Raw genomic sequence first — 13,465 nt, forward strand, 5'->3', positions numbered from 1 at the left:
CCTGGTGCACTAATTGGACTCCCACAAGAATCATACCCTGACACACCACAAAGAGAAAGTTGGGGACAACTTGCTTGAGGGGAATAGGTGGCTCACAGATGCCACCTTCTTGTTAGTTAGAGAAAGTACACAACCAAGGTGTAGATCTGACAAATTAGAGATGTGTCTGAATTAGCATTACATATACAAAAAGAACCTTATCAAGTTAACCAAATGCCAAGAGGACAAAAACAACAGAAAATTTTAAAGCATATAAAAAAAAACAAATGATACAGATAACCCAAACCAAAACACCCAAATCAAAATATCAGAGGTAACACAGTACTTGGAATAATTAATCAAAGAACTAAAGACAAACAGCGAGAGTATGGTACAGGATATAAAAGACATGAAGAAGACCCTAGAAGAGCATAAAGAACAAATTTCAAGAGTAAATTAAAAACATAGATGATCTCATGGAAATAAAAGAAACTGCTGACCAAATTAAACAGATTCTGGAAACTCATAGTGCAAGACTAGAGGAAGCTGAACAATCAATGAGTGACCTGGAGGACGACAAAACAGAAAATGAAAGAACAAAAGAACGAATGCGGGAAAAAGTCACAAAAATTGAATCGGACCACAGGGATATGATAGACAATATGAAACGTCCAAATATAAGAAGGTAAGGTCTAAGAAGAGTATTCAAAGAAATTGTTGGGGAAAATTCCCAAACCTTCTACACAACATAAATACACAAAGCATAAAACCTCAGTGAACTCCAAATAGAATAAACCCACTCTGAGACATCTTCTGATCAGAATGTAAAATACTGAAGAGAAGGAGCAAGTTTGGAAAGCAGCAAGAGAAAAGCAATTTACCACATAGAAAGGAAACAACATAAGACTAAGTAGTGACTACTCAGCAGCCACCATGGAGGCAAGAAGGCAGTGGCATGACATATTGAAAATTCTGAGAGGAAAAATTGCCAACCAAGAATTATTTATCCAGTAAAGCTCTCCTTCAAATTTGATGGAGAGCTCAAATTTTTCACAGACAAACAAATGGAGAGATTTTGCTAATAAAAGACCTGCTCTACTTGAGATACTAAAAGGATCCCTACCAATGGAGAAACAGAGAAAGGAGAGAGAGAGATGGAGAAAGGTACAGTACTAAAGAGATTCAATATTGGTTCATTAAAGGACAAAAAAAGAGTGAGAGGGAAAAAAAATATCTGACAAACATACACCAAAGGATAGGATGGCTGATTCAAGAAATGCCTTCAGAATAATAACAATGAATGTAAATGGATTAAACTCCCCAAGTAAAACATACAGATTGGCAGAATGGATCAAAAAATATGAACCATCAATATGTTACACAGAAGAGACTCATCTTAGACACAGGGACATAAAGAAATTGAAACTGAAGAGATGGAAAAAATATTTCATGCAAGCTACAGCCAAAAGAAAGCAGGAGTAGCAATATCAATCTCAGATAAAATAGACTTTAAATGCAAGGATGTTACGAGAGACAAAGAAGGCCACTACATCCTAATAAAGGGAAATTCAACAAGGAGAAATAACAATCATAAATGTTTATGTACCCAATCAAGGTGCCACAAAATACATGAGACAAACACTGGCAAATCTAAAGGAAGAAATTGATCTTTCCACAATGACTGAGGGAGACTTCAACACATCACTCCTATACATAGATCAACAAGACAGAACACCAATAAGGAAATTAAAAACCTAAAGAATCTGATAAATGAATTGGATTTAACAGACATATATAGAACATTACATCCCAAATCACCAGAATACACATTCTTCTCTAGTGCTCACAGAACTTTCTCCAGAATAGGTCATATGCTGGGACATAAAAGAAGCCTTAATAAATTTAAAAAAAATATTGAAATGATTCAAAGCACATTCTCTGACCATAATGGAATACAATTAGAAGTTAACCATCAGAGACTTACAAAATTCACAAATACCTGGTGGTTAAACAACACACGCCTAAGCAATCAGTGGGTTAAAGAAGAAATAGCAAGAGAAATTGCTAAATATAAAGAGATAAATGAAAATGAGAACACAACATACAAAACCTATGGGATACAACAAAAGCAGCACTGAGGGGGAAATTTATAGCACTAAACACATATATTAAAAAGGAGGAAAGAGCTAAAATCAAAGAACTAATGGGTCAACTGAAGAAGCTAGAAAATGAACAGCAAACCAATCCTAAACCAAGTAGAAGAAAAGAAATAGCAAGGATTAAAGCAGAATTAAATGACATAGAGAACAGAAAAAAACAACAGAGAGAATAAATAACACCAAAAGTTGGTTCTTTGAGATCAGTAAGATTGACAAGCCGCTAGCTAGACTGACAAAATCAAAAAGAGAGAAGACCCATATAAACAAAATAATGAAAGAGAAAGGTGACATTACTGCAGATCCCGAAGGAATTTAAAAATGTATAAGGGGATAATATGAACAACTGTATGCAACAAGCTTGACAATGTAGAGGAAATGGACAATTTCCTGGGAACATATGAACAACCTAGACTGACCAGAGAACAAATAGAAGACCTTAACCAACAAATCACAAGCAAAGAGATCCAATCAGTCATCAGAAACTTCCCACAAATAAATGCACAGGGTCAGATGGCTTCACAGGGGATTTCTACCAAACTTTCCAAACAGAACTGACACCAATCTTACTTAAACTCTTTCAAAACATCGAGGAAAATGGAACACTACCTAACTCATTTTATGATACTAACATCAATCTAATACCAAAACCAGGCAAAGATGCTACAAAAAAGGAAAACTACATGCCTATCTCCCTAATGAATATAGATGCAAAAGTTCTCAACAAAATCCTTGCAAATAATCCAAAGACACATTAAAAAATCATACACCATGACCAAGTGGGGTGCATTCCAGGCATGGAAGGGTGGTTCAACATAAGAAAATCAATCAATGTATTACAACACATTAACAAATCAAAAGGAAAAATCAAATGATCATCTCAATAGATGCTGAAAAAGCATTCGACAAAATCCAACATCCCTTTTTGATAAAAACACTTCAAAAGGAAGGAATTGAAAGAAACTTCCTCAATATGATAAAGGGAATATATGAAAAATCCACAGACACCATAGTACTCAATGGTGAGAGACTGAAAGCCTTCCCTCTAAGATCAGGAACAAGACAAAGATGCCAACTGTCACCACTGTTAGTCAACATTGCGCTGGAAGGGATAGCCAAGGCAGTCTGGCAAGACAAAGAAATAAAAAACATCCAAATCGGAAAGGAAGAAGTAAAACTGTCATTGTTTGCAGATGATATGATCTTATATCTGGAAAACTCTGAGAAATCAATGATACAGCTACTAGAGCTAATAAAGAAATTTAGCAAAGTAGCAGGATACAAGATTAATGCACCTAAATCAGTAATGTTTCTATATGGTAGAAATGAAGAAATTGAAGAGATACTCAAGAAAAAGATACCATTTTCAATAGCAATTAAAGAAATCAAGTACCTAGGAATAAACTTAACCGAAGATGTAAAAGGCCTATACAAAAAAAAAAAAAACAAACAAAACTATATAACTCTACTAAAAGGAACAGAAGGGGACCTTAAAAGATGGAAAAATATTCCATATTCATGGACAGGAAGGCTAAATGCATTTAAATGTCAATTCTACCCAAACTCATCTATACATTCAATGCAATCCCAATCAAAATTCCAACAAACTACTTTGCAGACTTGGAAAAGCTAGTTATCAAATTTATTTGGAAAGGAAAGATGCCTCAAATTGCTAAAAACACTCTAAAAAAGAAAAACAAAGAGGGAGGACTTACACTCCCTGACTTTGAAGCTTAGTATAAAGCCACGGTTGTCAAAACATCATGGTACTGGCACAGAGGCAGACATATTGATTAATGGAATTGAATTGAGAATTCAGAGACTGACCCCCAGATATACAGCCAACTGCTCTTTGATAAGGCTCCCAAAGACACTGAACTGGGACATAGCCTTTTCAACAAATGGGGCTAGGAGAGTTGGATATCCATATACAAAAGAATGAAAGAGGACCCCTACCTCACACCCTACACAAAAATTAACTCAAAGTGGACCAAAGATCTCAATATAAAAGACAGTACCATAAAACTCCTAGAAGATAATGAAGAGAAACATCTTCAATACCTTTTATTAGGTGGCCACTTCTTAGACTTTACACACAAAGCACAAGCAACAAAAGAAAAATTAGATAAACGAGAACTCCTCGAGCTTAGACGTTTCTGTACCTCAAAGGCATTTGTCAAAAACGTGAAGAGACAGCCAACTCAATGGCAAAAAATTTTTGGAAACGATGTATCTCACAAAAGATTGATATCTTGCATATATAAAGAAATCCTACAACTCAGTGACAATAGTACAGAGAGCCCAATCATAAAATGGGCAAAAAATATGAAAAGACAGTTCTCTGAAGAGGAAATACAAATGGCTGAGATATTTTGGGTATTGTTTTTTACTTTTATTTTTATTTTTATTCTTATTCTTATTTTTTCAAGTAATTAAAATGTTGAAAAAATTAATTGTGGTGATGAATGCACAACTACATGATGATATTGTGAACTGATTGTACACTTTGGACAATCATATGGTATGTGACTATATCTGAATAAAACTGCATTAAAACAAGGACCAGTGGCCAAGGTGAATATGTCACAACTCCACAAGCCATCCTCCAGCCACTCTTTCCTTCATGCCACACACCTGAACTTCCAGCAACCTGACAAGGCCATGACACCTCCTCCATCTGTCCAACTCAGTGTCTTTCCTCAACTCTGCTTTCTCGAAGCCTGGATGACAGTCATGCGTGCTCAGGATCCTCCCTTCCTCTACAGTGGCTCACTTCCAGCATCACCACAATGAATTAGAAAACATGAATCAGCACTTAAGAAGATCACCCATCCCTTATCTCTTCTCCATGATCTATCTGCTTCCCTCCCTGCCCCTCTCATCTCCACCCTCTCCAACCTCATTTCCATAGCTTCTTTCTGATCTCAAACTGGACAATGGCTTTACATCAGGACTTGAGCAGCATGTCCCTATGTCCAGAACATCATCCCCTGAAGCTCTCCTGCCTTTGTCACCTTCCAGATCACCAAGCCTCCTTTCTTTAAGAATTAGATACAACTTGCACTTCAAAATACAGGTCATCTTAGCATTTTTTTTTTTTTTTGGCTTATTTCTGTTTTCTCAGCTAAACCTCACAAGTCAAAGCCAGTGTGCTTCTCTTGAGCACTGTATCTACAGCCAATCAGGGACAAAAGTTTATTGAATGAGTCAAGGGGGGAGAAGGTGGCTGAGTGTCTCTATCCCAATGTGAGACAAATGGACATTTTTATATGAGAACCACAGATCTAGTGGTGATAAATACAATGACCTCTTTTATATGCTTCATTCATCCATTTGGTAACTGGGGTCCTGAAGCTCTATGGCTCACAAGAAGGAAATGACTGTGGGACATTGCAGGTCCACAGAGAAAAGCCAGCCTGACAGCCACGCTGTGACTCTGGAGGCACCAGGACCATCCTGTGCCCTGTGGTAAAAGATCTAGGGTCTCTTGAAATGACAAGGGTATGTACCAGACCACACTCTCTTCCATCCCTTTCCAGAAACACATTGCACAGTCCAACCAAGCTGAGTATTTCCCAAGCTGAAGTGACCCAAAAGATGATCCAAATAAGATCCCAAAGAAGACCCCCAAACTGGCTTGAATGGCAGGGCTCAGGCCCTCACTTTCCTCCCACTCCTGCCTGGTCTCTCCACCAGGGAAGGATCCTGATCTTTCTTGCTCTCCCCATCTGTCCTGAAGCCTGACTTTCTTCCCAAGGTCGCACCCAGGGAGGCAGGTACCCAAATCCAGCCCAGACCAGTTCAAATAGGCCTGGTTCCAGCACCGTGGGGCTCCCAATGGATGGAGACATGAGGCCTGATGACAAAGGGGCTCAGGTCAGGAGACCCTATTCTAGCCCCCATGTGCCCCCTCTCCCAGGTCAGCATCCCCTCTAGATGCACCACCCCAGCACCCACCTTGGCCCATGCCCCATGGCACCTCAAAAGTTCCTGGCTTTCTGGCCAGGGTATGACTCTGAGAGAAGAGATTTGTTGGTGAGGTAAAAATAGGACAAGAGACACCTGAAGTAACTGTTATGGTTGTGGGAGCCTGAGTAGAGCAAGGCAGGAAATTTTTGCTTCTGTGGAAGCTTTGAAAGAACAGAAATCCAGGGTTTGGCTGAGGAAGGAACACTGAAGAGAAGCAAATCTAAGGGCATCACTGATAGGAGAGGGGTCTGCCTCTGCTGGGGCAACAAAAGTGGGGTAAAAAGCAACAAGCAGAGGGTATCCATGCTGGGCAAGGGTGGGTGCCCCCCAGAGGAGGGAGAGGGACTCTGGGATTGGCCCTTGCACATTGTAGGCAAGTTCACTACACCATGCCCCCAGACTAGGCCCTGTACCCTAAATCTGAGTGAGTCAAGTGTTCACCAATAGCACAGGACATAGTGGCGGGCCCTGGTCTTGTCCTTTCCCACCTCATCCCAGAGCCCTGCAATTTGGTGTGTGTGGTCACAGGGGGAGCAAGTCACATCTCAACTCCCAGCCCCCATGCAGGCCCACCATTCACGGCAGTATCAGGACCTGTTCTAGTTTGCTAATGCTGCAGAATGCAAAACACCAGAGATGGATAGGGCTTTTATAAAACGGGGGTTTATTTCACTACACAGTTACAGTCTTAAGGCCACAAAGCGTCCAAGGTAACACATCAGCAGTCGGGTACCTTCACCAGAGGATCGCCAATGGCGTCCAGAAATCCTCTGCTAGCTAGGAAGGCAACTGGCGTCTGCTCCAAAGCACTGGCCTCAAAACGGCTTTCTCCCAGGATGCTCCTCTCTAGCAAGCTTGCTCCTCTTCAAAACACCACTCCCAGCTGCACTGTTTCATCTCTTTGAGTCAGCATGTTTATATGGCTCCACTGATCAAGGCCCACCCTGAATGGGTGGGGCCACGCCTCCATGGAAATATCCCATCAGTTATCATCTACAGTTGGGTGGGGCGCATCTCGATGCAAACAACCTAATTCAAACGTTCCAACTTAATCCCCACTATTCTGTCTGCCCCACAAGATTGCATCAAAGAATATGGCTTTTTCTGGGGGACATAATACATTCAAACTGGCACATCCCACCCCCTGGACCCCAGAAAATCATATTCTTTCCAAATACAAAATACATTCATCCCATAATACCACAGAAACTTAAATCATTTCAGTAACAATAGTTAAGTACAAGATCCCATCAAAATCAAATTACAGGCGTGAGCAGTCCTAAGGCAGAATTCTCCTTTAGTTGTGGATCTGTGGACTTAGAACAAGTTATATGCTTCCAATATACAAAGGAGGGACATTCATAGGATATACATTCCCATTGCCATAAGGAGAAAGAGTAAGGAAAACAGGGTTAACAGGACCAAAACTGTTCCTAAAACCTGCAGGACAAACTCCATTAGATTTCAAAGTCTGAGAGTCATTAACAGAATGACGTTGCATCCTTGGGGCTTGAGAGAGCGGGAGCCTAACCCTTCCCAAGGGCCTTTTTCGCAGCTGTTTCCTCTCTAAATGCTTGGGTGAGTGCTCCAACATATCCACACATTGGGGAGACCACCTTCTCGGCCCCACCCTCCTCAAACATCGGGGCAGCTCCCGGATTCCCTTCCATCTCCGGGACACACGCTCAACCCCTTCAGAAAAGTGTGGTGGCAGCCAGACTCTCCCCAATTCCCTGGGAATGTGCTCCACGCTCTTTGGGACCTCAGATGGCAAAACTCTTCCAGAGCATCGAGGCAGAAAGCCTGCCCTCAACCTCCAGGGCAAACTCACCCTTTCCATGCATGTGGGCTGCTCCACTCTCCCAGCCCGAGACCTCTTGACTCCAGACCTCAACCTCCATGGCTCTGTCTTTGAAGAAATTTTTCCTTTAATTTTTTCCTTACCTGTCTCCTCCAGTCCAGACTGTCAATGGCTCCGTCTATAAAGGACTCGCAAGAATTCTGTTGGCTTTGCATGAAGCATACAAGGGTCAAAGCCATCAGACAATAGGACTTTCCACAAATCCTTTCTGCTTAACTCCTTTTCCAGTCTTGGCTTGTACTGAAATGGTGGCTGGGTTCCATGTTTGGTTACATCCTCACATTGGGCTGTAGCTTCTGGGATTCCACCCACTGGAAGTCTGTAATTTTTCAAGCCATCAACTTCTGGTTTCTTTCAACCCAAGAGTTCAGTTCTAAGTTTATCTCTCTCTGCTTGCATTTTACTATAAGCTGCAAGGAGAAGCCAGGATACATCCTCCACACGTAGTCTGGAGATCTCCTCAGCTAAGTATTCCAGGTTGTTGCTTCCAGATTCTTCCTTCCACCTGACACCAGGACTCAATTTTGCCAAATTCTCTGCCACTTTAAAACAAATATCGCCTTTCTTCCAGTTTACAACAACACATTGATCATTTCTGCTCCAGTACTCATCAGAAGTATCTTTAGACTCCATATTTCCATAAACAGTCTCTTTAAAGCAGTTTTGGCCTTTTCTATCAAGTTCCTCACAATTCTTCCAGAAACTCCCCATTATCCATTTAAAAAGGCATTCAAACATGTTTGGTATTTGCAGACTCAGCAGCAAAAGCACCCCTCTTCTCTCGGTACCAAAATCTCTCCTAGTTTGCTAATGCTGAAGAATGCAAAACACCAGAGATGGATAGGCTTTTATAAAACGGGGGTTTATTTCACTACACAGTTACAGTCTTAAGGCCACAAAGCGTCCAAGGTAACACATCAGCAATCGGGTACCTTCACCGCAGGATGGCCAATGGCATCCGGAAAACCTCTGCTAGCTAGGAAGGCAGCTGGCATCTGCTCCAAAGCTCTGGCCTCAAAATGGCTTTCTCCCAGGATGCTCCTCTCTAGCAAGCTTGCTCCTCTTCAAAACATCACTCCCAGCTGCACTCAGTTTCATCTCTTTGAGTCAGCACGTTTATATGGCTCCACTGATCAAGGCTCACCCTGAATGGGTGGGGCCATGCCTCCATGGAAATATCCCATCAGTTATCATCTACAGTTGGGTGGGGCGCATCTCAATGCAAACAACCTAATTCAAATCTTCCAACTTAATCCCCACTATTCTGTCTGCCCCACAAGATTGCATCAAAGAATACGGCTTTTTCTGGGGGACATAATGCATTCAAACCGGCTCAGGCCCCATCCCCCACTCAAGCCAAAGCCAAATCCCCTCTCACCATCCCAGGCCCAGTGCCTCCTCCACCTGAGCACCAGCCCAATACCCTCCCACCACCTAAAGCCCAGTTCCTCTCCCTTCCCAAGATCAGCCCTGTCCCCTTCCACAAACCCAAGCACAGGTTCTCCCCAACCTGAGGATCAGGCAGTCCTAGTCCCACCTCACCATCTTCACCCAACATTTAGAAACGAAAAGAGTTGAGATAAAAATAAAATTTCTAATCTGGGAGCACAAGTAGAAAAAATTACATGTAAATTCATAATCATCTCAAAATAAAAATCTAAGTAAAAACTTTTTAAAAGTGGATCACAGATGTCTATTTAAGACAAAAACTATAAACCTCTTCTATGGAAACATAGGAACTCATCTTCCTAACCTTGTGTTAGGCAATGGATTCTTAGCTATTTCACTGAAAGCACAAATGACGAAAGAAAAAATAGATAAACTGAACTTCACCAAAATTTTAAAATGTTGTTTCAACTGACATCATCAAGAAAGTACAGAAAATCCACACAATGGGGAAAATATCTGGAAAATTTATAAACGTGGTAAGAGACTTTTATCTAGAATATATAAGAAACTCTTACAACCAAATAAAAAATATAACACAATAAAAATATGGCTAAAGGATTTGGATAAACAGTTCTCCAAAGGTGACATACAAAGAGTCATTAGGTACATGAATAAATGTTCAGTGTCACTAGGAAAATGCAAATCAAAATCACAATGAAATTCTATTTCATGCTCACTAAATTGGCTGTAATAAAAAAGATGGACAATAACAACTGTTAGCTAGAATATGGAGAAATTGGAAGCCACACAGACAGCAGGTGAGAATGTAATATGGTCTAGCTGCTCTAGAAAAGAGTTTGCCCATTCCTCAAAAGGTGGATAAAGAGTTACCATGTGACCCAGCAATATCTACACACAAAAACTTCTATGCAAATATTTGTAGAAGCAGGCTTTGTAATAGTCAAAAAGTAGAAACAACCAAAATGTCCACTGATTGATGAATGGATAAACAAAATAAAATATTATTCATGCAATGGAATATTATTCAGCCATAATAAAGGAATGACATGTATGCTAGGACATAGGTGAACCTTGAAAACATTATGCTTAGTGAAAGAAGCCAGTCATAAAACACTACATATTGTGTGATTCCATTTATATGAAATGTCCAGAATAGGCAAAAGTACAAAGATTGAAAGTGAACTAGTGGTTGTCCTGGTCTGGGGGAAAGAAGGAGTGGGGAATATAGTAGGTTGAATAATGGCCTCCCAAATCCCTGAAACCTGTAAACATTACCTATGGGAAAAATGGTCTTTCTGGATGTGATTAAGTAAAGGATCTTGGGATGGGGCAATAGCCTCAGTTTTCCAGGTGGGCCCGAAATGTGCTTATAAAAGAGAATATTTCCAGAGGCTGGAACAGGTAAGGAATAAATTCTTCCCTAGAGTCTAGAAGGAGGATGGCTCTGAGGAAAGATATGATCTGATTTTTATGTGAAAAGGATTACACTGGCTACTGTGTGAAGAACACAATGTAGAGTAACGGCGGAAGCAGGAAGACAAGTTATAAAGATATTGGAATGACACAAAAAAAGAAAATAGTGTTATCAGTAGCACAGAGAAATGGTTGTACAAAGAAGATGTAAGATTCTCAGTGAAAATCTTGTAGGTATAACCCACAAAATTTATTGATGGATTGGATTTGGAATGTGAAAGAGAGGAGGATGACACACAAAAGGGGATGTGCAGCAGGTAGATCTATAAGATCAGAGACCAAGCAGAGGTCTTGGCTAGGTATACACATTTTGGAGTCTTATATAAATAATATGTTTTTAATATATTATTTGAAATACATTTATTTTAAATATAGCACTATTTAAAACACAAGACTGGATAAGGTCACTTAGGGAAAGAGTTAGAGTGAGAAAAAAGAGCCCTGGAACACACCAGCAGTTAAATGTCAAGGAGAGAAGAAGAACACAGAAGAGGAGATCAAGAAGGAACTCAGAGCTGCTGAGATAGGAGGCATCCAGGAACACAAGTGAAAGATTATCTTGAAGCAGGGGGAACTGAACTCTGACAAATGCTGCTAATAGATCAAATATTCTGAAAACTAAAAATGAATCACGGGATAAACCAATATGGAATCTGCTGTTGACCTTGACAAGAGTGATTTTCAAGAATAAGAAAAGTTTTGGAGACCACGAATACAGACAAATGAGAAATTTTTCTGTAGGCACACACACACACACACACAAAAGCAGGATAGGGATATGTCATCCAAAGAGGATCATTTAATGAGAGGTGATACGATAATCAATATGTCAGCTGATGAGATGATCCAGAGAGACAGAACACTTAATAATCCAGGACAAAGAGGAGACTTCCTAGAATGCTATCCTTGAGTAAACAAGATTATTGGATTTAGTACAGAGGCAGTGGGTTTCACCTTAGCTGGAAACCAAATAAATCATCAATAGTAATGGGACAATGCCTGAGACTTTATGGAGAAAGGTTAGAATGGTGAATAAATAGCTGTGGTAGACAGTCCCCAATATGTCCCCCCACCACCAATGAATTCCACTTCCTGGTATTCATACCGTGTGGAGTTCTCTTTCCCACTGTACCAGGGTTGGTCTGTGTAACCAATCACATATGAGAGAAATGATGTTACGTCAATTCCAAAATTAGGTTACAAAAAGACTTTCTGGTTTTGGTCATCTTGGTTGCAAGACTGCTCTCTTGGGACACTTTCTTTTGGGGGGAACATGACAGGAACAGCTCCAGGGAGATGTTCAAAGGGTGAGGAAATGAGGCTTCTTGCCAACAGTCAAGTGAGTGAGCTTAAAGCAAAGCATCCAACCTAGCTAAGTCCTCAGAGAGAACATATCCAGCCAAATTCTTGTCCATAGTCTCAGGAGAGACCCTGAGCCAGAACCCCCTAAGTTAAACTGCTACAGATTCCTGACCTTCAGAAACCCTATGAGATAATAAATGTTATTTTAGGCTTCCAAATTTTAGGATAATGTGTTACACAGCAATAGATAACTAATAGAATGGGATCTCACCGAGCTGTACCTTAAAAGTGTTGGGCAAGTATTCACCTATAATTTCACCAACTGGCATGTAATGAATTCAGATAGCCCCACCCTGTCCAGTTGCATGCAATTACCTCAGGAAATAAAGGCCTAAAAGAAAGGTTATAGAAGGAAACAAACTAACCCCATGTGACTTTTTATTTATTTATTTATTTATTTATTTGGCTTAACAGGAATTTGTTGGCTCACACTTTCAGAGGCTAGAAGTCTTGCTTCCTCTCCAGGTTGATACCTTCTGTCTGGTCAGCAATTCTTGGGGCTCCTTGGCTTTTCTGTCACAACCCCATGTAAATGCTTAAAAAATACACATTTCCATTAAATGAACTACTTTAATTCTTTAACAGAAATCTTAGGGTAAAAACTATATATATCAGCCCATTTTAGCCCCAGAACATGGTAAAAAAAAAAAAAAAAAAGTCAGAGCTTTACTTGGTTTTCATCTTTCGGGTACTCTTAGTTACTCAATTTTACCCTTCAAAAGATTGGGTGACAGAATGCCATCTTTTTTTTATTTTTTTATTTTTTTAAGGAAGCAATTTAGAGTGCTCTGGAAACATCTGGATCAATGAGTGGCCTGAATTTATCATGTACATTCTGATTCCTACAGGAAACATTGCATAGATAGAAATATTCTAGCAGAGAAGCATAAGACAGGAAAAACTGAAGAACAGAAGGTATAACCTTGTACCTTATTATAAAACCCTCTTTCACCTTACCTCAGGTGTGCACTGATACTTCTAAAGCTCTTTAGATATTTCAGGCACAAGGTCACATCCTAGAGCCAATCAGAGATAAGGAATATGAGTAGTTAATATTATCTAGGGATATTTTACAATGCACCACCTAGATGACAGTGTCATTTGGTTGCTGTAGCAAGAATCTCACACTTAGCTGAAAAAAGAATTGATCTGTTTCCAGAAACCTGTTCCTCCAATCTACTGGAAGTTAGTAAATAAAACACTCCACCTTTGACCCGCCCACATCAAAACTCTGGTCCTAGGAAATAGGGGCTTC

At 40.2% G+C, this 13,465-nt stretch overlaps 1 long non-coding RNA gene across 1 annotated transcript in view; it reads right to left on the bottom strand.

Moving 5' to 3' along the window:
• LOC119519609 overlaps window positions 1-13,217 on the bottom strand; it is a 21,195-nt gene extending 7,978 nt beyond the window's left edge. Inside the window, exon 1 of the long non-coding RNA XR_005214053.1 lies at window positions 13,168-13,217. This is a non-coding gene — a long non-coding RNA (uncharacterized LOC119519609). The remainder of the gene's footprint in view (window positions 1-13,167) is intronic.
• Between the last annotated feature and the right edge of the window lie 248 nt (window positions 13,218-13,465).

Source organism: Choloepus didactylus, chromosome 23 (genome assembly GCF_015220235.1).
Source record: "Choloepus didactylus isolate mChoDid1 chromosome 23, mChoDid1.pri, whole genome shotgun sequence".
Taxonomy (NCBI): domain Eukaryota; kingdom Metazoa; phylum Chordata; class Mammalia; order Pilosa; family Megalonychidae; genus Choloepus; species Choloepus didactylus.